Below are 27,120 nucleotides of genomic sequence, written 5' to 3'. Positions count from 1 at the left end.
AGCTCACACACCGTGAGCGGGGGCAAACCCAATGTGGCTGAGACACTGCGAGCACTCCCCACACATGCGAGTGATATTTGTTTGCAGTGTTCCTCCCTCCCCACAGAACGACTGAACAAGTGAGCCTAAATAAATGACCACCTTTGCCCGCTTGTGTCACAGCGGAAATTAAACACTGAAGAGACCAGCAAACAGAAGAAGCTAAAATAAACAGAGGGAACTGCTTTGGAAGTGACAGGTGCAACAGATTAAAACCCTGTACTTAGCACCGACTACATAGGAAGGGCGGAGAAGGCAAAGGCCCCCCACTCCAGTACTCTTGCCTGGAGAATCCCAGGGATGGGGGAGCCTGGTGGGCTGCCGTCTATGGGGTCACACAGAGTCAGCAGCAGCAGCACATAGGAAGGGGCCTGTAGATCTTGAGAAGTATAAGCTGGATCAAGGAACTATCTGAAAATGAATTGACCCCACACTGTCCACAACAGCTCAAGAGAAAGTCCTAGATATATTTTTACTATTATCATTTTTTAAATTAAAATTTTTTTATTTTCACATCCTTTATTACTCCTTTAATTTTCATTTTTATAACCTATTACCTTGCAAAAAAGACTCTATTTTAAAAGCAAACTTAATATATATATATATTATAATTTTTATGACTTTTTTTAATGAATAAATGTCTGAAGGAAGACTGATATGCAGACATACTTCTTTGTAGAACATCTGGATAACTTAAGTGTGCACAGGATTTGTTTTTATATTACACTCTTTTAAAAAATTTTTTATTTTTACTCTATTTTACTTTACAATACTGTATTGGTTTTGCCATACATTGACATGAATCCACCATGGGTGTACATGAGTTCCCAAACATGAACCCCCCTCCCACCTCCCACCCCATATCATCTCTCTGGATCATCCCCGTGCACCAGCCCCAAGCATCCTGTATCCTGCATCGAACATAGACTGGCGATTCGTTTCTTATATTGTGTTTTTGAGAATCTAACCTCTACTCTAGATTTTTAATCTTTGCTTTTTGGTATTTGTTATCAATTTTGTACCTTTAAGAACTCAATCTTTAGTACCTATTTTTACTTGGGAGCGAGATTACTGGCCTGATTGCTCTCTCCCCCTTTTGACTCTCCTTTTTCTCCACCAGGTCACCTCTATCTCCTCCCTCTCCCTTCTCTTCTCTACCCAACTCTATGAATCTCTTTGTGTGTTCCGGGCTGTGGAGAACACTTAGGGAACAGATTACTGGCTGGATCTGTCTCTCTCCTTTTGATTCCGCCTTTTATCCTCCTGGCCACCTCTGTCTCCTTCCTCCCTCTTCTCTTCTCTGTGTATCTCCGTGAATATCTCTGAGGGGTCCAAACTGTGGAAAGCACATAGGGAAGTGATTACTGGCTAGCTGGCTCTCTCTTCTTTTGATTCCCCCTCTTCTCCTCTTGATGACCTCTATCTCCCTCCTGACCTCTTCTTTTCTCCATGTAACTCTGTGAACCTCTCCAGGAGTCCCTCACTGTGGAGAAACTTTTCATCTTTAACCTAGATGTTTTATTATCGGTGCTCTATAGATGGAGAAGTCTTGAGGCTACTGTAAGAATAAGACTGAAAACCAGAGGCAGGAGGCTTAAGTCCAAATTCTGAGAACACCAGAGAACTCCTGACTCCAGGGAACATTAATTGATAAGAGCTCATCAAAAGCCTCCATACCTAACACTGAAACCAAGCACCACCCAAGGGCCAACATGTTCCAGAGCAAGACATACCATGCAAATTCTCCAGCAACACAGGAACATAGCCCTGAGCTTCAACATACAGACTGCCCAAAGTCACACCAAACCCACTGACATCTCAAAATTCACTACTGGACACTTCATTGCACTCCAGAGAGAAGAAATCCAGCTGCACCCACCAGAACACCGACACAAGCTTCCCTAACCAGGAAACCTTGACAAGCCATCCGTCCAACCCCACGCACAGCGAGGAACCTCCACAATAAAGAGGAACCACAAACTGCCAGAATACAGAAAGGCCACCCCAAACACAGCAATATAAACAAGATGAAAAGGCAGAAAAATACTCAGCAGGTAAAGGAATGGGATAAATGCCCACCAAACCAAACAAAAGAGGAAGAGATAGGGAATCTACCTGATAAAGAATTCTGAATAATGATAGTGAAAATGATCCAAAATCTTGAAAACAAAATGGAGTTACAGATAAATAGCCTGGAGACAAAGATTGAGAAGATGCAAGAAAGGTTTAACAAGGACCTAGAAGAAATAAAAGAGTCAATACATAATGAATAATTCAATAAATGAGATAAAAAAACACTCTGGAGGGAACCAACAGTAGAATAATGGAGGTAGAAGATAGGATAAGTGAGGTAGAAGATAGAATGGTAGAAATAAATGAAGCAGAGAGGAAAAAAGTAAAAAGAATTAAAAGAAATGAGGACAACCTCAAAGACCTCTGGGACAATGTTAAATGCCCCAACATTCGAATCATAGGAGTCCCAGAAGAAGAAGACAAAAAGAAAGACCATGAGAAAATACTTGAAAACTTCCCTAAAATGGGGAAGGAAATAGTCACCCAAGTCCAAGAAACCCAGAGAGCCCCAAACAAGATAAATCCGGGGAAACACCCCAAGACACATATTAATCAAATTAACAAAGATTAAACACAAAGAACACATATTAAAAGCAGCTAGGGAAAAGCAACAAATAACACATAAGGGGATTCCCATAAGGATAACAGCTGATCTTTCAATAGAAACTCTTTAGGCCAGAAGGGAATGGTAGGACATACTTAAAGTGATGAAAGAGAAAAACCTATAGCCCAGATTAATGTACCCAGCAAGGATCTCATTCAAATATGAAGGAGAAATCAAACGGTTTAGAGACAAGCAAAAGCTGAGAGAATTCAGCACCACCAAACCAGCTCTCCAACAAATGCTAAAGGATCTTTAGACAGGAAACACAGAAAGGGTGTATAAACTTGAACTTAAAACAGCAAAGTAAATGGCAATGGAACCACACTTATCGATAATTACCTTAAATGTAAATGGGTTGAATGCCCCAACCAAAATACAAAGACTGGCTGAATGGATGCAAAAACAAGACCCCTTTATATGTTGTCTACAAGAGACCCACCTCAAAACAAGGGACACATACAGACTGAAAGTGAAGGGCTCGAAAAAGATATTCCACACAAATAGCGATCAAAAGAAAGCAGGAGTAGCAATACTCATATCAGATAAAATAGACTTTAAAATAAAGGCTGTGAGAAGAGACAAAGAAGGCCACTACATAATGATCAAAGGATCAATCCAAGAAGAAGATATAACAATTATAAATATATATGCACCCAACATAGGAGCACCACAGTATGTAAGACAAATGCTAACAAGTATGAAAAGGGAAATTAACAATAACACAATAATAGTAGGAGACTTTAATACCCCACTCACACCTATGGATAGATCAACTAAACAGAAAATTAATAAGGAAACACAAACTTTAAATGATACAATAGACCAGTTAGACCTAATTGATATCTATAGGACATTTCACCACAAAACAATGAATTTCACCTTTTTCTCACGTGCACATGGAACCTTCTCCAGGATAGAGGACATTCTGGGCCATAAATCTAGCCTTGGTAAATTCAAAAAAATTGAAATCATCCCAAGCATCTTTTCTGACACAATTCAGTAAGATTAGCTCTCAGTTACAGGAGAAAAACTATTAAAAATCCCAACATATGGAGGCTGAACAACACGCTGCTGAATAACCAACAAATCACAGAAGAAATCACAGAAGAAATTAAAAAAATGCATAAAAATGAATGAAAATGAAACAACAACCCAAAACCTATGTGACACTATAAAAGCAGTGCTAAGGGAAAAGTTCATAGCAATACAGTCATACCTCAAGAAACAAGAAAAAAGTTAAATAAATAACCTAACTCTACACCTAAAGCAACTAGAAAGGGAAGAACTGAAGAACCCCAGGGTTAGTAGAAGGAAAGAAATCTTAAAAATGAGGGCAGATAGGGTCGTTTATTTTTTTTTTATGTCTGACGCAGGATGCAGCATGCTTGGGGCTGGTGCATGGGGATGACCCAGAAAGATGTTATGGGGAGGGAGGTGGGAGGGGGGTTCATGTTTGGGAATGTATGTAAGAATTAAAGATTTTAAAATTTAAAAAATAAAAAACTAAAAAAAAAAAAAATGAGGGCAGAAATCAATGCAAAAGAAACAAAAGGGACCATAGCAAAAATCAACAAAGCCAAAAGCTGTCTCCATAAGACAAACTATTTACATCTTTTTTAAAATCTTAGTGGCAGGCATGAAGGTGTCTGTTACATTATTTTCTGTAATTTGTAGGCTTGAATTTGTTCATATTTTATAATTTTTTAAGAAGAAGGGAGGAAAGTATTAGATATGTGTTCATTATCACTATGACATACTATATCCACATGGGGGAGAATTATCAACAATACAGATTTAAACATTTTTACAAACAATAAAATGCACCCTTTTGAACTGTACAATTTTTACACAAGCACGCACATACACACACCTATGACACCATCACCACAATCAAAATGTAGAACATGTCTGTCATTTCAAAAGATCGGTCATGTACCTTTGAGGTCAATCCCACCATCTCTGGCCCCAGGCAACTACTGATCTGCCTTATGACCTATGGATTAGTTTTACCTTTTATAGTAATTGATATAAGTGAAATCATATAGTAGGTTTGCTTTTGTGGCTGGCTTCTTTGGTTTGGCATGAGGATTTTGAGATTCATACATGTAGTAACTGTATCAGTAGTATGTCCCTTTATATTGCTGACTAGTATTTTATTGTATGAATACACACTGTTGATTTATTCTTCTGATGTTCAACATTTAAACTGTTTCCTGCTTCTTGCCATTATAAATAAAGCTACTATGAACATTCATGTGTAAAATCTCTTTTTGTGAACATAGGTTTCCATTTCTCTTGGGTAAATAGCCGTGAGTGGGACTTCTGAGACATATGGTAAGTGTATGCTTAACTTTACAAGATGCTAACAAACTGTTTTTCAAAGTGCTTGTACCATTTTTTTAAGCTAGAGATGATTTTATTCCCAGCAGCAACGTATGAGAGTTTCAGTTGATTTACATTCTCATGAACACTTTGTATTATGGATCTTTTAAAATTTAGCCATTCAAATGGGTGTGTAGTGGTATCTCATTGAGGTCTAGTTTGCACTTTGCAGATGACTAATGTTACTGAGCATCTTTTACATGCCTATCAACCATTCTTATAGATTATTTGTGTGAAATATTTGTTTAAATCCATTGTCCATTTAAAAATTAGATTTTTTGCTTTCTTATTATTGCATTTCAAGAGTTCTTTATTTCTGTACAGAAGTCCTATGTCAGGTACTTGGGTTGTAGATATCATTTGAGTTACTTCTTTTGTATATGGCATGAAGTATAGGTTTAGGTTCACTTTACATCATTGATAGCCAGTTGTTCCAGAACTTTATTGGACTGTGCTTGGAATCTGCTCTACTTCTGGACTTCCTATTATGTGAAGTAATAAATAATCAATGTCATTAATTTAAGCCAAAAAAGTATCTATGTATTAATTCCTTTGACCACCTCCTGTTTTCCCTCTAACATTTACACTCAGAATAGCAGAAGGCATAGGGGAGATTACCTAAGTGTGTAATATACACACACAGAAGAGAGAGAGAGAGATGCATTCCTGTTTACTGCAGAACAATGACATACAGCATCATCATAGTTACACAACATCAGTGACAAAATTAGCTCAAATTGAAATTGTTTAGCCTTTCTCCCTTCATCTTTTGGGCTTCCCAGGTGGCGCTAATTATAAGGAAACTGCCCACCAATGCAGGAGACACACGTGACTTGGGTTTGATCCCTGGGTGGGGAAGATTCTCTGGAGAAGGGAATGGCAACCCACTCCAATATTCTTCTCTGGAGAATCCCATGGACAAAGGAGCCCGGTGGGCTACAGTCCATGGGGTCACAAAGAGTCAGACATGACTGAAGCGACTTAGCATGCACGACCTTCTTTTAGCTCTGGCCCATTTGACCCTGCTAACTCCAGATCTCTTTCCAATTCTGTAACCTAAGCCCTCATTATCTTCTGCTGGGTACTCTATAACCACCTCCTTTCTGGCTGTTTCTCTACTGAGTCCATCCTACCTGACTACCTTTTTTTGGTAGTGCTGCTTTCCCTAAATTATTCCTAAAGTCAGACCTTCACAGTGCCCTGTTCTCTTAGCTCCATCAGGTCCCTACTCTTCTGTTGGTCTCCTTGCCTTTGCATGGACAGCCTCTATTAACCCCCTACTTGACTTTTTGTCCCCGCAGTTCTCTTCATCTTTCCTCATGTGCTACCCATTGATTTATTAATCACTTCTTTATATTGTGAATTCCTATCATGACACGCTCCACTCAGCCTCTGTATTTTCTTATATTGTTTCTATTACTGAATGTGTGTCTTGTCTCCTTGGCTGGAATAGTGGCTGTGTGAGCATGAAAATGATCTCCTTCTGCTCTCACAATGCAAAGCACATAGATGATTCCTTCCCTTATTTTACCATTTTTCACTCATTAGAGTGTCAATTTAAAGTTGCAAAGATACTTTTTACTTTTAGAATTGCCTTTTTTCTGTTGCCTTTGTTCTCCTCCACAGAGGAAGGACATCTATGGAAAGACTGCTATGGCAACTCCACCCAAATGTTTGATTCTCTCCACAGATTGGAGGCCAATAGGAAGCCAGTATTCTCTAATTCCAGGCCAAAAGTGATCCGAAAAGTAAGAGTCAGGGAAAGGCAAGAAACGAGCCCCCTAATTTAATCTTGGGTTATCCTGACAGAGACAAAGACCACTTTCTTGAAATGATTTTCTCCTAGTTTCAGTGGCTGCTGTTTCCTAACTTTAACAAAGTGAGGAGAGAAACTTAATTGGGAAAATGCTTTTTAAAATTATTATGCTTAAAATGCATGTAGAGAATACATGAGGGAAAAGGCATGCAAGGAAGCACACTACTACTTCACTTTTTCTATCTGCATCGTCAACGCAAGAGGCTGTCAGTGCTCCCTCAGCTCCCAGTGGAGCTTAGTGATTGCACACTTCAGGGGGCCCACGCCTCCCTGTGGAACTGGTGAAAAAGTGGTATTTAGTTCCACACACTTGGCCCCGTACATACGCACACAGAATCAGTCTCCTTAGCCCTGTCTTTCCCTGTCCTTGTTCATACAAATTCCTATCTGATGTCATCAGTGATTATTTGCCAGGTCCATCTCAGAGGACTGACCCTTGGGTTCCAGCCTTGCTGGTGAGGTATTGTAGTTGTTTACTGGCATAACAGGTATGCTGGAGGGACCACGAATCACCTGTAATTTTCCACACTCATTACACCAAACTTTCAATGGCATTAAATTAAGTTTTTACATAGGTGGAGTCTCTCCCTGTGAAGAAAAAAAAAAAGGCGGTGAATGCAATGCTTTCAAACGAAAGTAGTGATTAGTATTTGACTGTCATCCACTTTGTTTTGCTGCCTGGATTACTTCAGCTAGAATTTCTGGTACTGTAGAAAACCAGTTGAGAAAATAACAATCCTTTACGAGCAATTTTCGGTTTTCTAACCTTTTTGCAATCCTCTGCTTTAATTTGTTTTCCATTAGTATACGCTCAAATGTAGTGAAAAGAAAGAGTACTGAGCTGTGAGTGGGAGACGGAGATTATTCCAGTTCTGGATTCTCCCACATTGAGATCATGGTCAGGCCGTTTTCCCTCTGTGCGCCTCAGTTTCCTCACTTGTCAAAAGACAGACTTGGATGAGATCATCTTTAAGGGTCCCTCCAGCTTTGATATGTTGCAATTCCAATCAAATATGGTATTTTCATGGATTTTTTTTAGATTCAAAACCAAATTCCTAACACTGGCATTAGCAGGTTTTTTTTCCCTCAATAATAAGCCTCAGAGGTGGGATTTCAAAATTAGAATTTCCCACGGATTGCAGCCATAATGACAGAACCATCACAGGAGTAGTATTAGAGTTAATATTCTTATCTGTAGATGTCTGGAGAAGCAAATAATGTTTGAAGATCGTTTTGCTCTTTCTTTGTGTGTTCTTATCCAGATGTGACTGTATAATGAGTGGATCTTAGTGCTAAGAAAAGTGGCAATGTAATGAGCAAAGGAAAATAAAGCCCTCTCCTTTTATCTTTGCCCCAACCTGTCTTTGTGATTGTGTTTTCAGTGAAATCACCGGTTTTGCTGCCTGGAGAGATCAGGTATGTTCCAGCGCTCATTCACTGCTAATAGGGGCTGCTAATAGTGTTCCCGTCTCCTGTCAGGGCTGTCACGGTTGATTTTTTTTACATTTCTGTGAGTTCCATCAAGTTTAACAGCTGAAAATCAAGCTCATTAAGAAACTCCCTAAGTATTTCAGAGGGAGCTGATTTTCCAAGGCTGGACTTGGGCACAGAATCTGGTGAAAAGGAATCTAGGTATGAATCCAGTAAGAACCAGGGACTTTATTCTCAGAACTTTGAGGGGAAAGAGGGATCTGATGCCCCTCAGCGGGATGCTCCAAATGATGGCTTTTGTGTTTAATTTGGCAAAATTGCCCAATGACCTCGAGTATTCCAGCAACATCCATGTAGCTACTGAATACATTTGCATGTGCCTGAAAGCAGCTCTATCACTTGGTGCACTTGTGTCCTAGGGGCCCTGTCATGAATCACCACAAACAGTAGCTTACAGCAGCATAAACTTATGGTCACGGGGCTGTAAGCCAGAAGGCTGAAATGGAGGTATCAACAGGGGTGATCCCTTTTGGAGGCTCCAAGGTAGAATCCATCCCTTGCTCCCAGTGACTGTGGGTGCTGCGTGGTATCCTTGGCTTGTGGCTTGCAGGACTTGAATCCCTGCCTCTGTCTTTTTTGTTTGTTTGTTTTTAAATTATTTATTTTGGGGGTTATTTATATGTCCATTTTATTGGGCCACAGAGTGCCCAGATATTTGGTTAAACATTAATTCTGGATGTGTCTGTGAGAGTGTTTCTGAATGAGATTAACATTTGAATTAGCAGACTGAGTCAAGCAGATTACCCTCCCTAACATGAATGGGGCCCATCTAATCAGTTAAAGGTTTGAACAGAAAAAAAGGCTGACTCTCCTGCAAGTAAGAGACAATTGATCCTGCCTGACTGCCTTTGAACTGGGACATTGGATTTTTCCTCCTGACTTTGGACTCAGATGGAAGCATTAGCTCTTTCTGGGTCTTAAGCCTGTTAGTTTTCAGACTGGAACTACACTACCAGCTCCCTTGGCTCTCCAGCTTGCTGACCACAGACTGTGGGACTTCTCAGCCTCCATGGTTACATGAACTAATTCCTTATAATAAATCTCTTTATATCTCCTCTTAGTTCTGCTTCTCTGGAGACCCCTGAATAATATTTTGTATGTATTCTTATAATGACTGTGCAATCCCTCATTCTCTCTACGTTTCTCAACATTCTTTCATAACCAATGGGACAAGATATGGAAGAAATTATCAAGTGTGAGAGGCTAGGTATGCAATTCTTGGTAATTTTCAAAGTATATATTTTCATTCTTGTTTACTTGAGACTAATGACACAACAGCCAATGTTAAACTTTGTTTAAATCTATATTATCTAGTATTTCTCCTTTCTTTCAGCTCTGATGAACTTTTAGATTAGTAATCACCTTCTCATTTTTGAAACATTCTCTTGCACTTTTCTTTTAGAACACTAAGTTATACTGAAAAGCATAACTAAGTTATACTTCTGAGACCACTTTTTCATTTACTGTTTTTGTGGACTATCTCTCAAATCTTTCTCTTTTTCTCAGTCCTGTTTCTATAACTCTATCCCAAGCCCTGATCTCCTTATGCCTGGCAAACTTTAATAGCCTGCTTGACTCCATGGCTCCCAGCTGGTCTTTCTCTGTGATTCTGTGATGCATTGGCATTCTAATGATCTTGCATCTTGGCAAGACTGTGATTTTAGAATTTTGGGGGCTCAAGCAAGTAACAGAGACTGCCTAAGTTAGGGAGGTCAGGAAAGGAGTGCAGAACACACATCAACTTCAGTTGGGTGGAAATAGCCATCAGTCCTCAGGTGGATTGTCTGGCTGAAATGTAGTGGCTTAGGATATGAGTGGGGGTCCAGTAGCCAGGCTGCAACTTATCAAGGATGTGACTAGCATGCAGGCCTCCTGGCGACTCCCTATAATGGGAGGTTCATTGCTTCTAACACCCAGGTTGCAGTGTTTATCAGAGAACCCTCTGCTTATTAGTAGAATCTGCATGGGGAATCCTCATATGTTCCCTGTGCTCACCTTTCTTTGATGGTAGCATTAAGGGGAAATATGGGGAGAGGAGGGTATGGCAATTATTGCTCTAACTGACTAGCACTTTCCTTTTCCATATTCTCCAGTTTCTCTCCCTTCACCAGCTCTCCAGCCACCTTCAATTCTCTTTGGCACTGAGCAAGATTCCAATCCATTTTCATGGTTCCCTGAGGAGTGTCCGTTTTATTACATGACTCTAGTCCCATGGCTGCCTGGTCTGGGCACTTGAATCAAGTTGGCCATTGAGTCCTTTCTACAGAGTTTCTGTATTTAAGATCAGAGAGTAGTTCAGTTATCCCTCTTCTGGGTAGCTGGCTTTGTTAAAATGTGATGCTCTGGCGTCACTGGGGATAGTAGTGAGAGGAAAGAATGAAGTCATGCTGCAGATAGGAGTAGAGAGAGGGGACATGCAGATGAAAGGCTAATCCTATGGCTCAAGTTCAGTTGTTTCTAATGCCCAGGGGGATTCCTGGCCTTTATTCCCTGAGAGAGTGATGATGATAGTTCACATGTACATCATGCTCCAAGCACTAGAAGTAATTTATTTGAGCCTTATAAAAACCCTGTGAGGAAGATGAGGAAGATCCCCATTTTACAGATGAAGAAATTAAGGCATGGGGAAATTGGATAGATTTTTAAAATTTTTTATTGGAGTACAGTTGCTTTGCAAGGTTGTGTTAGTTTCTGCTGTACAGCAGTGAATCAGCCATACGTATAACTATGCAGATAGTTTTCAGATTTCCTTCCCATTCACATCACCACAGAGCACTAAGTAGAGTTCCCTGAGCTATATAGTTTTTCATTAGTTATCTATTTTGTATATAGTATCAATAATGTATATATGCCCATCTCAGTCTCCCAATTCATCCCATCCTCCCTTCCCTCCCTTGGTGTCCATACGTTTGTTCTCTACGTCTATTTCTGCTTTGCAAGTAAAATCATCTATACAGTTTTTCTAGATTCCACATATATCTGTTAATATTTGTTTTTAGTAGATTCAATAGCTTGCCCAAGGTCACGAAGTTAGGACTTGTACCCTTGCAGTCAGATTCCATGCTCTTGATATTATAACATAAATCCTTGTAGCATTTCTCTAAATCTCCTTTGCCTAAGCCAGTTCAAGTGCCCTACAGTCACCCCCAAGCAAGATAAAGAGGCTGATGGACACGATTACCTTTTTCTACAACCAACTTTAAAAGTTTAATTCTCTCTGGCTCTCACTTTTGCTGCCTCCCTTCTCCTTTTCTCTTTTCATTTCTTCCTTCCTTCTCTCTAGTTTACCTTGTACCTTTTGCAAGCTCATTTATTGACCATTCCCCTATCTTCTTGATTATTCTCAGCAGCAGCAGGCAATAGTATTGTCAGCTTTCTATCTTTAAAAATCCTCTCTTGACTTGAATTTTCCCTTCAGTTTCAGCCCCATCTTTTCATTCTTTCCTAAACCCCCTTCAGTCAGGCTTTTGTACCCATGCCTATTGAAACTGCAAGGTCACTGGTGCCCTTCCCATTGCTAGATCCAATGGTCAGTTCTCATATTACTTGACTCCTCAGCAGTGTTTTGAAGCATTCACTCTTTCTTCATTCATATGCTTTCTTCACTTGGCTTCTAGGGTGCTACACTCTCTTGGTTTTCAATGCTCCTTTTCAGTATCACTTGCTGACTTTTTTTTTAATATTCCTGACCTTTTAACCTTAGAGTTCTCTTGGGCTTGGTCATTTCATTGGTGATCTCATTTAATTTCAAGACTTTAAATGCCATCTAAAAGCTGGTGACAATTTCGATTGTATATCCTCATCTTGAACTTCTTCTGACCTTCAGGTTCCTTTGTCCAGCTGCCTTCTTGAGATCTCTACCTTAAAGAGAGAAAGGCATCTCAAAGTAAACACATCCAAATCTGATCTTCCTTCTCAAATCTACTCCTCCACAATCTCCCTCGTTGCAGTAAATTCCAGTTGCTTACCCCAAGAAGCTTAATTCCTTATTCCTCTCTTTCCATTATGTCCTATATTCATTTATTTTATATCTTTAAAATATACCTGGAATCTTTCCATTTCACATTACTTCCAGTTCTACTACATGGTTCAAAACTACCTTTGTTTGTTTCTCACCAGGATAACTGCAATAGCCTCCACCTGGTCTCCCTATTTCCTCCCTTACTACTTACACTGTACTCTCCACTTAGCATCCAGAGTGAGTCTTTGAAAATGTTAGTTATGTTTCTCCTCTGCTCAAAATCCTGTGATGGTTCCATTTTTCACTCAGAATGAACTATATTGGCCTACAGGTTCTGGGCCCTGTTATCTTTCTCAGCTCATCTTTCCTCTCACCTTCACTCCTGATATAGTGTGTTCCTTGCTGCTCCTTGACTACTTCAGGTAAGCTCTTGCCTCAGGATCCTTGCACTTGCATAAAAAAGTTATCAGATTATACAGTAACACAAGTTCTAAGTCTAAATTGTAGGATTTCCATCATCAACATAGTAGCAGTCATCCACATAACTCATTTCCTTATCTTTAAGAGAAGTCTTTGCTTGAATGATGTTTTCTCAAGTGTTCATTCTATTTAAAGTTTAATACCCCCACCAATATTCCCTATTCTCTTTCCCTTCTTTACCTTTCCCCCTAGCACTTAGTACCTTCTTGTATACTATATAATTTACTTACTTCCTGCTATGGGCTTAATTGTATCTGTGAAAATACATATGTTGAAGCCCTAACCCCCACGTGATAGTATTTGGCAATGAGAACTTTGGGAAGTGATTAGGCTTAGCTGAGGTCATGAGGGTGGGGTCCTCGTGATGGATTAGTCTCCTTACAAGAATAGACACCAAAGAGTCTGATTCTCCCCACCTCCTCTCCTGTTCTCCCGTGTGGGGACACAGTCAGATGGTTGATATCTGCAAGCCAGGAAGAAACTCCTCACTGGGGAAATGAATCAATCAGCACCTAGATCTTGCACTTTCCAACCTTCAGAACTGTGAGAAATATATTTCTATTGGTTAAGCCACCCAGTCTATGGTATCTTATCAATATTATGGCAACCTGAACTGCCCAACTAGGGCTGACCTGACCAACCTGGGCTTCCCTGATAGCTCAGTTGGTAAAGAATCTGCTTGCAATGCAGGAGACCCCAGTTTGATTCCTGGGTTGGGAATATCCACTGGAAAAGGGATAGGCTACCCACTCCAGTATTCTTGGGCTTCCCTTGTGGCTCAGCTGGTAAGGAATCCACCTGCAATGTGGGAGACCTGGGTTGGGAAGATCCCTTGGAGAAGGGAAAGGCTATCCACTCCAGTATTCTGGCCTGGAAGATTCCATGGACTGTATAATCCATGGGGTCACAAAGAGTCAGACACAAGTGAGTGACTTTCACTCACGACCTGACTAAGAGAAACCCCCTCACTAAAAAAACAAACTCAATAAGGTCAAGGAATATTCTCTGATTGTTTACTCTTGCATCATCCATGCCTGGGATAGTTGTGAGCATGTAGTAGTGGCTCCATAAATATTTGCTGAGTGAATGGGTGAATGAATCAGATGTGGTCCTCATACAGAGGATGAGAGGTACATGGTCATACTACAAGGTCAGTTCAGTTCAGTCACTCAGTCGTGTCTGACTCTTTGCGACCCCATGAATCTCAGAATGCCAGGCCTTGCTGTCCATCACCAACTCTTGGAGTTCACTCAGACTCAAATCCATCAAGTCGGTGATGCCATCCAGCTGTCTCATCCTCTGTCGTCCCCTTCTCCTCCTGCCCCCAATCCTTCCCAGCATCAGAGTCTTTTCCAATGAGTCAACTCTTCATATGAGGTGGCAAGAGTACTGGAGTTTCAGCTTTAGCATCATTCCTTCCAAAGAACACCCAGGACTGATCTCCTTTAGAATAGACTGGTTGGATCTCCTTGCAGTCCAAGGGACTCTCAAGACTCTTCTCCAACACCACAGTTCAAAAGAATCAATTCTCCAGCACTCGCTTTCTTCACAATCCAACTCTCACATCCATCCATGACCACTGGAAAAACCATAGCCTTGACTAGACAGACATTTGTTGGCAAAGTAATGTCTCTGCTTTTGAATATGCTATCTAGGTTGGTCATAACTTTTCTTCCAAGGAGTAAGCGTCTTTTAATTTCATGGCTGCAGTCACCATCTGCAGTGATTTTGGAGCCCCCAAAAGTAAAGTCTGACACTGTTTCCATTGCTTCCCTATCTATATGCTATGAAGTGATGGGACCAGATGCCATGATCTTTGTTTTCTGAATGTTGAGCTTTAAGCCAACTTTTTCACTCTCCTCTTTCACTTTTGTAAAGAGGCTTTTTAGTTCATCTTCACGTTCTGCCATAAGGGTGGTGTCATCTGCATATCTGAGGTTATTGATATTTCTCCCAGCAATCTTGATTCCAGCCTGTGCTTCTTCCAGCCCAGCATTTCTCATGATGTACTCTGCATAGAAGTTAAAAGAGCAGGGTGACAATATAGAGCCTTGACGTACTCCTTTTCCTATTTGGAACCAGTCTTTTGTTCCATGTCCAGTTCTAACTGTTGCTTCCTGACCTGCATACAGATTTCTCAAGAGGCTGGTCAGGTGGTCTGGTATTCCCATTTCTTTCAGTACTTTCTACAGTTTATTGTGATCCACATAGTCAAAGGCTTTGGCATAGTCAAGAAAGCAGAAATAGATGTTTTTCTGGAACTCTCTTGCTCTTTCCATGATCCAGCAGATGTTGGCAATTTGATCTTTGGTTCCTCTGCCTTTTCTAAAACCAGCTTGAACATTTGGAATTTCACGGTTCATGAATTGCTGAAGCCTGGCTTGGAGAATTTTGAGCATTACTTTACTAGCATGTGAGATGAGTGCAATTGTGTGGTAGTTTGAGCATTCTTTGGCATTGCCTTTCTTTGGGATTGGAATGAAAACTGACCTTTTCCAGTCCTGTAGCCACTGCTGAGTTTTCCAAATTTGCTGACATATTGAGTGCAGCACTTTCACAGCTTCATCTTTCAGGATTTGAAACAACTCAACTGGAATTCCATCACCTCCACTAGCTTTGTTTATAGTGATGCTTTCTAAGGCCCACTTGACTTCACATTCCAGCATGTCTGGCTCTAGGTGAGTGATCACACCATCGTGATTATCTGGGTCTTGAAGATCTTTTTGTACAGTTCTTCTGTGTATTCCTGCCACCTCTTCTTAATATCTTCTGCTTCTGTTAGGTCCATACCATTTCTGTCCATTATCGAGCCCGTCTTTGCATGAAATGTTCCCTTGGTAGCTCTAATTTTCTTGAAGAGATCTCTAGTCTTTCCCATTCTATTGTTTTCCTCTATTTCTTTGCATTGATTGCTGAGGAAGGCTTTCTTATCTCTTCTTGCTATTCTTTGGAACTCTGCATTCAGATGCATATATCTTTCCTTTTCTCCTTTGCTTTTCACTTTTCTTCTTTTCAAAGCTATTTGTAAGGCCTCCCCAGACAGCCATTTTGCTTTTTTGCATTTCTTTTCCATGGGGATGATCTTGATCCCTGTCTGCTGTACAATGTCACAAACCTCCGTCCATAGTTCATCAGGCACTCTGTCTATCAGATCTAGTCCCTTAAATCTATTTCTCACTTCCACTGTATAGTCATAAGGGATTTGATTTAGGTCATACCTGAATGGTCTAGTGGTTTTCCCTACTTTCTTCAATTTAAGTCTGAATTTGGCAATAAGGAGTTCATGATCTGAGCCACAGTCATCTCCCGGTCTTGTTTTTGCTGACTGTATAGCGCTTCTCCATCTTTGGCTGCAAAGAATATAATCAATCTGATTTTGGTGTTGACAATCTGGTGATGTCCATGTGTAGAGTCTTCTCTTGTGTTGTTGGAAGAGGGTGTTTTCTATGACCAGTGTATTTTCTTGGCGAAACTCTATTAGTCTTTGCCCTGCTTCATTCTGTATTCCAAGGCCAAATTTGCCTGTTACTCCAGGTGTTTCTTGACTTCCTACTTTTGCATTCCAGCCCCCTATAATGAAAAGGACATCTTTTGGGTGTTAGTTGTAAAAGGTCTTGTAGGTCTTCACAGAACCGTTCAACTTCAGCTTCTTCAATATTACCGGTTGGGGGATAGACTTGGATAACTGTGATATTGAATGGTTTGCCTTGGAAATGAACAGAGACCATTCTGTCATTTTGTAGACAGTGCTTAAGTCTCACTTTGGAGGTGAAGATAAAGGGTTATTGGGAGCTCAAAGAAGGGAGAGGTTATTCACCTGTGGGAAGGGAGTGAGAGCAATCCAGGAGGGATTAGTGGAGGAGATAGCATTTTAGCCAGGACTTGAAGAATGGGTAGTATTTGGGTTTATGGATGTAGAAGGAAGCACATGGAGTTCAGTTAGGCTTACGTAGGGTGTGTGACGTGTGGTGGAAGTGAGAAAGATTAGAAATGAGGTCTTTGGCTAAAATATGAAGATCTCTGAATGCCAGGTTAAAGTTTTTGCCTTTTTTTAAGGTATGATATGAAATTGAGTGGATATGAAGGTTACAGAATTGGGTGTAAAAATTTGAGTCATAAATCAGTGATTTTCTCTGATTTAACTTTCAGGTCTTACTCAATTGTTTCTTATTTTACGTTGTTTATAGGCTTAATGATATCGTTCCTAACCTACCACAGATAAGAAGAAAACAGGAAAAAGAGGGAGGAGACGTTTAATCTGAAAACAGGTACATCCAGGGAGAGAAGGGCTAGATGGTTGCTACAAGGTTGAAGATGGAAACCCTACAATTTAGACTTAGAACCTGTTATACTGTACAATCTGATAACTTTTTTTGCTTCCATATTTAAATATTCTTTTAATAACTTCTTTCTGATTACAGAAGTAATGCATATTCAACATAAGACATTTGGAAAACAGAACACCGCAGAAAAATTCCCTCTGTGTCTACCATCTGGAAACAGCCATTGCTAACAGTGTGGCATCAGTCCTTTCTTTGCATGTGTTCACAGATGTATATATATATTAACATATTTTAAACAAAACTTATAGTATGCTGTGCAGATATGAAGCAGACTACTTTCCTCACTTATCAATAAACATATCATGAATACTTCCCATATTGACATAGGTTTTCATTGCTATATGGTATTCTCTTAGCCCTAATTTTGCCCATCTGGATTGTTTCTAATTATTTGTTTTTAAATATCCTTGTGACATTCATCTTAGCACTTTTCTCTGCTATTTTTAAGGGATAGATTTCTAGAAGTGAAATAGAGTAATATATGATTGCAGTTATAAAGGCTTCTCCCTTCTGAAAGGTTTTACTGTCCACACTTGCACCAGAAGAGAGGGTGTGCCTATTCCTTTATGCTCAGGATAGCATGAAGAATTTTTTTTAATTTTAATTTTTACTTTATTTTGCTTTACAATACTGTATTGGTTTTGCCATACATTGACTTGACTACCACGGGTGTACATGCGTTCCTAATCCTGAAACCCCTCCCACCTCCTACCCCATATCATCTCTCTGGATTATCCCCGTGCACCAGCCCCAAGCATCCTGTATCCTGTATTGAACATAGACTGGCGATTTGTTTCTTACCTGACAATATGCATGTTTCAATGCCATTCTCCCAAATCATCCCACTCTCTCCCTCTCCCACAGAGTCTAAAAGTCCATTCTATACATCTGTGTCTCTTTTGCTGTCTCGCATACACGGTTATCATTACCATCTTTCTAAATTCCATATATATGGGTTAGTATACTGTATTGGTGTTTTTCTTTCTGGCGTACTTCACTCTGTATAAGAGGCTCCAGTTTCATCCACCTCATTAGAACTGATTCAAATGTATTCTTTTTAACGGCTGAGTAATACTCCATTGTGTATATGTACCACAGCTTTCTTATCCATTCATCTGCTGATGGACATCTAGGTTGCTTCCATGTCCTGGCTATTATAAACAGTGCTGCAATGAACATTGGGGTACACGTGTCTCTTTCAGTTCTGGTTTCCTTGGTGTGTATGCCCAGAAGTGGGATTGCTGGGTCATAAGGCAGTTCTATTTGCAATTTTTTAAGGAATCTCCACACTGTTCTCCATAGTGGCTGTACTAGTTTGCATTCCCACCAACAGTGTAAGAGGGTTCCCTTTTCTCCATACCCACTCCAGCATTTATTGCTTGTAGACTTTTGGATCACTGCCATTCTGACTGGTGTCAACTGGTACCTCATTGTGGTTTTGATTTGCATTTCTCTGATAATGAGTGATGTTGAGCATCTTTTCATGTGTTTGTTAGCCATCTGTATGTCTTCTCTGGAGAAATGTCTGTTTAGTTCTTTGGCCCATTTTTTGATTGGGTCATATATTTTTCTGGACTTGAGCTGCATAAGTTGCTTGTATATTTTTGAGATTAGTTGTTTGTCAGTTGCTTCATTTGCTATTATTTTCTCCCATTCAGAAGGCTGTCTTTTCACCTTGCTTATAGTTTCCTTTGTTGTGCAGAAGCTTTTAATTTTAATTAGATCCCATTTGTTTATTTTTCCTTTTATTTCCAGTATTCTGGGAGGTGGATCATAGAGGATCCTGCTGTGATTTATGTCTGAGAGTGTTTTGCCTATGTTCTCCTCTAGGAGTTTTATAGTTTCTGGTCTTACATTGAGATCTTTAATCCATTTTGAGTTTTTTTTTTTTTTTTGGTATGGTGTTAGAAAGTGATCTAGTTTCATTCTTTTACAAGTGGTTGACCAGTTTTCCCAGCACCATTTGTTAAAGAGATTGTCTTTAATCCATTGTATATTCTTGCCTCCTTTGTCAAAGATAAGGTGTCCATAGGTGTGCGGATTTATCTCTGGGCTTTCTATTTTGTTCCATTGATCTATATGTCTGTCTTTGTGCCACTACCATACTGTCTTGATGACTGTGGCTTTGTAGTAGAGCCTGAAGTCAGGCAGATTGATTCCTCCAGTTCCATTCTTCTTTCTCAAGATTGCTTTGGCTATTCGAGGTTTTTTGTTTTTCCATACAAATTGTGAAATTATTTGTTCTAGTTCTGTGAAAAATACCATTGGTAGCTTGATAGGGCTTGCATTGAATCTGTAGATTGCTTTTGGTAGTATACTCATTTTTACTATATTGATTCTTCCAATCCATGAACATGGTATATTTCTCCATCTATTTGTGTCCTCTTTGATTTCTTTCATCAGAGTTTTATAGTTTTCTATATATAGGTCTTTAGTTTCTTTAGGTAGGTATATTCCTAAGTATTTTATTGTTTTTGTTGCAATGGTGAATGGAATTGTTTCCTTAATTTCTTTTTCTACTTTCTCATTATTCGTGTATAGGAATGCAAGGGATTTCTGTGTGTTGATTTTATATCCTGCAACTTTACTATATTCATTGATTAGCTCTAGTAATTTTCTGGTGGAGTCTTTAGGGTTTTCTATGTAGAGGATCATGTCATCTGCAAACAGTAAGAGTTTTGCTTCTTCTTTTCCAATTTGGATTCCTTTTATTTCTTTTTCTGCTCTGATTGCTGTGGCTAAAACTTCCACACTATGTTGAATAGTAGCAGTGAAAGTGGGCACCCTTGTCTTGTTCCTGACTTTAGGGGAAATGTTTTCAATTTCTCACCATTGAGGATAATGTTTGCTGTGGGTTTGCATATATAGCTTTTATTATGTTGAGGTATGTTCCTTCTATTCCTGCTTTCTGGAGAGTTTTTATCATAAATGGATGTTGAATTTTGTCAAAGGACTTCTCTGCATCTATTGAGATAATCATATGGCTTTTATTTTTCAATTTGTTAATGTGGTGTATTACATTGATTGATTTGTGGATATTGAAGAATCCTTGCATCCCTGGGATAAAGCCCGCTTGGTCATGGTGTATGATCTTTTTAATGTGTTGTTGGATTCTGATTGCTAGGATTTTGTTAAGGATTTTTGCATCTATGTTCATCAGTGATATTGGCCTGTAGTTTTCTTTTTTGTGGCATCTTTGTCAGGTTTTGGTATTAGGGTGATGGTGGCCTCATAGAATGAGTTTGGAAGTTTACCTTCCTCTGCAATTTTCTGGAAGAGTTTGAGTAGGATAGGTGTTAGCTCTTCTCGAAATTTTTGGTAGAATTCAGCTGTGAAGCCATCTGGACATGGGCTTTTGTTTGCTGGAAGACTTCTGATTACATTTTCAAGTTCCATGCTTGTGATTGGTCTGTTAAGATTTTCTATTTCTTCTTGCTTCAGTTTTGGAAAGTTGTACTTTTCTAAGAATTTGTCCATTTCTTCCACGTTGTCCATTTTATTGGCATATAATTGCTGATAGTAGTCTCTTATGATCCTTTCTATTTCTGTGTTGTCTGTTGTGATCTCTCCATTTACATTTCTAATTTTATTGATTTGATTTTTCTCCCTTTGTTTCTTGATGAGTCTGGCTAATGGTTTGTCAATTTTATTTATCCTTTCAAAAAACCAGCTTTTGGCTTTGTTGATTTTTGCTATGGTCTCTTTTGTTTCTTTTGCATTTATTTCTGCCCTAATTTTTAAGATTTCTTTCCTTCTACTAACCCTGGGGTTCTCCATTTCTTCCTTTTCTAGTTGCTTTAGGTGTAGAGTTAGGTTATTTATTTGACTTTTTTCTTGTTTCTTGAGGTATGCCTGTATTGCTATGAACTTTCCTCTTAGCACTGCTTTTATAGTGTCCCACAGGTTTTGGGTAGTTGTGTTTTCATTTTCATTCGATTCTATGCATATTTTGATTTCTTTTTTGATTTCTTCTGTGATTTGTTGGTTATTCAGCAGCATGTTGTTCAGCCTCCATATGTTGGAATTTTTAATAGTTTTTCTCCTGTAATTGAGATCTAATCTTACTGAATTGTGGTCATATAAGATGCTTGGAATGATTTCAAGTTTTTTGAATTTACCAAGGCTAGATTTATGGCCCAGGATGTTATCTATCCTGGAGAAAGTTCCGTGAGCACTTGAGAAAAAGGTGAAATTCATTGTTTTGTGGTGAAATGTCCTATAGATATCAATTAGGTCTAACTGGTCTATTGTATCATTTAAAGTTTGCATTTCTTTGTTAATTTTCTGTTTAGTTGATCTGTTGATAGGTGTGAGTGGGGTATTAAAGTCTTCCACTATTATTGTGTTATTGTTAATTTTCCCTTTCATACTTGTTAGCATTTGTCTTACATATTGTGGTGCTCCTATGTTGGGTGCATATATATTTATAATTGTTATATCTTCTTCTTGGATTGATCCTTTGATCATTATGTAGTGGCCTTGTCTCATTTCACAGCTTTTGTTTTAAAGTCTAGTTTATCTGATATGAGTATTGCTACTCCTGCTTTCTTTTGGTCTCTATTTGAGTGGAATATCTTTTTTGAGCCCTTCACTTTCAGTCTGTATGTGTCCCTTGTTTTGAGGTGGGTCTCTTGTAGGCAGCATATATAGGGGTCTTGTTTTTGCATCCATTCAGCCAGTCTTTGTCTTTTGCTTGGGGCATTCAACCCATTTACATTTAAGGTAATTATTGATAAGTATGATCCTGTTGCCATTTACTTTATTGTTTTGGGTTTGGGTTTATACACCCTTTTTGTGTTTCCTGTCTAGAGAATATCCTTTAGTATTTGTTGGAGAGCTGGTTTGGTGGTGCTGAATTCTCTCAGCTTTGCTTGTCTGTAAAGCTTTTGATTTATCCTTCATATTTGAATGAGATCCTTGCTGGGTACAGTAATCTGGGCTGTAGGTTATTTTCTTTCATCACTTTAAGTATGTCTTTCCATTCCCTCCTGGCCTGAAGTGTTTCTATTGAAAGATCTGCAGTTATCCTTATGGGAATCCCCTTGTGTGTTATTTGTTGTTTTTCCCTTGCTGCTTTTAATATTTGTTCTTTGTGTTTGATCTTTGTTAATTTGATTAATACGTATCTTGGGGTGTTTTGCCTTGGGTTTATCCTGTTTGGAACTCTCTGGGGTTCTTGGACTTGGGTGATAATTTCTTTCTCTATTTTAGGGAAAATTTCAACTATTATCTCCTCAAGGATTTTCTCATGGTCTTTCTTTTTGTCTTCTTCTGGGACTCCTATAATTCGAATGTTGGAGCGTTTCATATTGTCCTGGAGGTCTCTGAGATTGTGCTCATTTCTTTTAATTCGTTTTTCTTTTTTCCTCTCTGATTCATTTATTTCTACCATTCTATCTTCTATTTCACTAATCCTATCTTCTGCCCCCAATATTCTTCTATTTGTTGCCTCCAAATTGTTTCTGATCTTATTTATTGCATTATTCATTATATATTAAGTCTTTTTTATTTCTTCTAGGTCCTTGTTAAACCTTTCTTTCATCTTCTCAATCCTTGTCTCCAGGCTATTTATGTGTGATTCCATTTTGATTTCAAGATTTTGGATCATTTTCACTATCATTATTTGGAATCCTTTATCAGATAGACTCCCTGCTTCTTCCTGTTTTGTTTGGTTTGCTGGGCATTTCTCCTATTCCTTTACCTGCTGGGTATTCCTCTGTCTCTTCAACTTGGTTATATTGCTGCGTTTGGGGTGGCCTTTCTATATTCTGGGAATTTGTGGAGTTCTCTTTATTATGGAGTTTCCTCACTGTGGGTGGGGTTGTATCAGTGGCTTGTCAAGGTTTCTTGGTTAGGGAAGCTTGTGTCGGAGTTCTGGTGGGTAGAGCTGGATTTCTTCTCTCTGGAGTGCAATAAAGTGTCCAGTAATGGGTTATGAGACGTCTATGGTTTTGGAGTAACTTGAGCTGCCTGTATATTGAAGCTCAGGGGTGTGTGTTCCTGTGTTGCTGGAGAATTTGCATGGTATGTCTTGCTCTGGAACTTGCTGTCCCTTGGGTGGTGCTTGGTTTCAGTATAGGTATGGAAGCTTTTGATGAGCTCCTATCAATTAATGTTCCCTGGAGTCAGAAGTTCTCTGATGTTCTCAGGATTTGGACTTAAGCCTCCTGCTTCTGGTTTTCAATTTTATTTTTACAGTAGCCTCAAGACTTCTCTATCTATACAGCACTGATGATAAAACATCTAGGTTAATGATGAAAAGTTTGTCCACATTGAGAGACACCCAGAGAGGTTCACTGAGTTACAAGGAGAAGAGAAGAGGGAGGGGGTAGTTAGAGGTGACTGGAATGAGATGAGGTGGTATCAAAAGAGGAGAGAGCAAGCTAGCCAGTAATCACTTCCTTATGTGCGCTCCTCAGTCTGGACCGCTCAGAGATGTTCATGGAGTTATACAGGGAAGAGGAGAGGGAGGAAGTAGACAGAGGTGGCCAGGAGGATAAAAGAGGGAAATGAAAAGGAGAGAGACAGATCCAGCCAGTAACCAGTTCTCTAAGTATTCTCCATCGTCTGGAACACACAGAGATTCACAGAGTTGGGTAGAGAAGAGAAGGGGGAGTGAGGAGACAGAGAAAACCTGGTGGAGAAAAAGGAGAGTCCAAAGGAGGAGAGAGTGGTCAAGCCAGTAATCTCAGTCTCAGGTAAAATTGGGTACTGAAGATTGGGTTTTTAAACGTACAAAATTGACAACAAATACCAAAAAGCAAAGATTAAAAATCTAAAGTAGAGGTTGGATTTTCAAAAATACAATATAAAGAAAAGAAGAAGAACAAGAAGAAAAAAAACCAAAGTCACGAGAATTATTAAAAAACAACAAACACACACACACACACACACACACATATATATATATATATATATATATATATATATATATGGCATTTGCTTTATTTTATTTTTTTTAAGTTTATTTATTTATTTATTTTTTTAAAATCTTTAATTCTTACATGCATTCCCAAACATGAACCCCCCTCCCACCTCCCTCCCCATAACATCTTTCTGGGTCATCCCCATGCACCAGCCCCAAGCATGCTGCATCCTGCGTCAGACATAGACTGGCGATTCAATTCACATGATAGTATACATGTTAGAATGTCATTCTCCCAAATCATCCCACCCTCTCCCTCTCCCTCTGAGTCCAAAAGTCCGTTATACACATCTGTGTCTCTTTCCCTGTCTTGCATACAGGGTCGTCATTGCCATCTTCCTAAATTCCATATATATGTGTTAGTATACTGTATTGGTGTTTTTCTTTCTGGCTTACTCCACTCTGTATAATCGGCTCCAGTTTCATCCATCTCATCAGAACTGATTCAAATGAATTCTTTTTAACGGCTGAGTAATACTCCATTGTGTATATGTACCACAGCTTTCTTATCCATTCATCTGCTGATGGACATCTAGGTTGTTTCCATGTCCTGGCTATTATAAACAGTGCTGCGATGAACATTGGGGTACATGTGTCTCTTTCAATTCTGGTTTCCTCGGTGTGTATGCCCAGAAGTGGGATTGCTGGGTCATAAGGTAGTTCTATTTGCAATTTTTTAAGGAATCTCCACACCGTTCTCCATAGTGGCTGTACTAGTTTGCATTCCCACCAACAGTGTAGGAGGGTTCCCTTTTCTCCACACCCTCTCCAGCATTTATTGCTTGCAGATTTTTGGATCGCAGCCATTCTGACTGGTGTGAAGTGGTACCTCATTGTGGTTTTGATTTGCATTTCTCTAATAATGAGTGATGTTGAGCATCTTTTCATGTGTTTGTTAGCCATCCGTATGTCTTCTTTGGAGAAATGTCTATTTAGTTCTTTGGCCCATTTTCTGATAGGGTCGTTTATTTTTCTGGAGTTGAGCTGCATACGTTGCTTGTATATTTTTGAGATTAGTTGTTTGTCAGTTGCTTCATTTGCTATTATTTTCTCCCATTCAGAAGGCTGTCTTTTCACCTTGCTTATATTTTCCTTTGTTGTGCAGAAGCTTTTAATTTTAATTAGATCCCATTTGTTTATTTTTGCTTTTATTTCCAGCATTCTGGGAGGTGGATCATAGAGGATCCTGCTGTGATTTATGTCTGAGAGTGTTTTGCCTATGTTCTCCTCTAGGAGTTTTATAGTTTCTGATCTTACATTTAGATCTTTAATCCATTTTGAGTTTATTTTTGTGTGCGGTGTTAGAAAGTGATCTAGTTTCATTCTTTTACAAGTGGTTGACCAGTTTTCCCAGCACCACTTGTTAAAGAGATTGTCTTTACTCCATTGTATATTCTTGCCTCCTTTGTCAAAGATAAGGTGTCCATATGTGTGTGGATTTATCTCTGGGCTTTCTATTTTGTTCCATTGATCTATATGTCTGTCTTTGTGCCAGTACCATACTGTCTTGATGACTGTGGCTTTGTAGTAGAGCCTGAAGTCAGGCAAGTTGATTCCTCCAGTTCCATTCTTCTTTCTCAAGATTGCTTTGGCTATTCGAGGTTTTTTGTATTTCCATACAAATCTTGAAATGATTTGTTCTAGTTCTGTGAAAAAATGTGGCTGGTAGCTTGATAGGGATTGCATTGAATTTGTAAATTGCTTTGGGTAGTATACTCATTTTCACTATATTGATTCTTCCAATCCATGAACATGGTATATTTCTCCATCTATTAGTGTCCTCTTTGATTTCTTTCATCAGTGTTTTATAGTTTTCTATATATAGGTCTTTAGTTTCTTTAGGTAGATATATTCCTAAGTATTTTATTCTTTTCGTTGCAATGGTGAATGGGATTTTTTCCTTAATTTCTTTTTCTACTTTCTCATTATTCGTGTATAGGAATGCAAGGGATTTCTGTGTGTTGATTTTATACCCTGCAACTTTACTATATTCATTGATTAGCTCTAGTAATTTTCTGGTGGAGTCTTTAGGGTTTTCCATGTAGAGGATTATGTCATCTGCAAACAGTGAGAGTTTTACTTCTTCTTTTCCAATTTGGATTCCTTTTATTTCTTTTTCTGCTCTGATTGCTGTGGCCAAAACTTCCAGAACTATGTTGAAGAGTAGCGGTGAAAGTGGACACCCTTGTCTTGTTCCTGACTTTAGGGGAAATGCTTTCAATTTTTCACCATTGAGGATAATGTTTGCTGTGGGTTTGTCATAGATAGCTTTTATTATGTTGAGGTATGTTCCTTCTATTCCTGCTTTCTGGAGAGTTGTTATCATAAATGGATGTTGAATTTTGTCAAAGGCCTTCTCTGCATCTATTGAGATAATCATATGGCTTTTATTTTTCAATTTGTTAATGTGGTGAATTACATTGATTGATTTGCGGATATTGAAGAATCCTTGCATCCCTGGGATAAAGCCCACTTGGTCATGGTGTATGATCTTTTTAATGTGTTGTTGGATTCTGATTGCTAGAATTTTGTTGAGGATTTTTGCATCTATGTTCATCAGAGATATTGGCCTGTAGTTTTCTTTTTTTGTGACATCTTTGTCAGGTTTTGGTATTAGGGTGATGGTGGCCTCATAGAATGAGTTTGGAAGTTTACCTTCCTCTGCAATTTTCTGGAAGAGTTTGAGTAGGATAGGTGTTAGCTCTTCTCGAAATTTTTGGTAGAATTCAGCTGTGAAGCCATCTGGACCTGGGCTTTTGTTTGCTGGAAGATTTCTGATTACAGTATCAATTTCCGTGCTTGTGATGGGTCTGTTAAGATTTTCTATTTCTTCCTGGTTCAGTTTTGGAAAATCGTACTTTTCTAAGAATTTGTCCATTTCTTCCACGTTGTCCATTTTATTGGCATACAACTGCTGATAGTAGTCTCTTATGATCCTTTGTATTTCTGTGTTGTCTGTTGTGATCTCTCCATTTACATTTCTAATTTTATTGATTTGTTTTTTCT

Source organism: Ovis canadensis, chromosome X (genome assembly GCF_042477335.2).
Source record: "Ovis canadensis isolate MfBH-ARS-UI-01 breed Bighorn chromosome X, ARS-UI_OviCan_v2, whole genome shotgun sequence".
Lineage (NCBI taxonomy): Eukaryota > Metazoa > Chordata > Mammalia > Artiodactyla > Bovidae > Ovis > Ovis canadensis.
Note: the sequence above shows the minus strand (reverse complement) of the source record.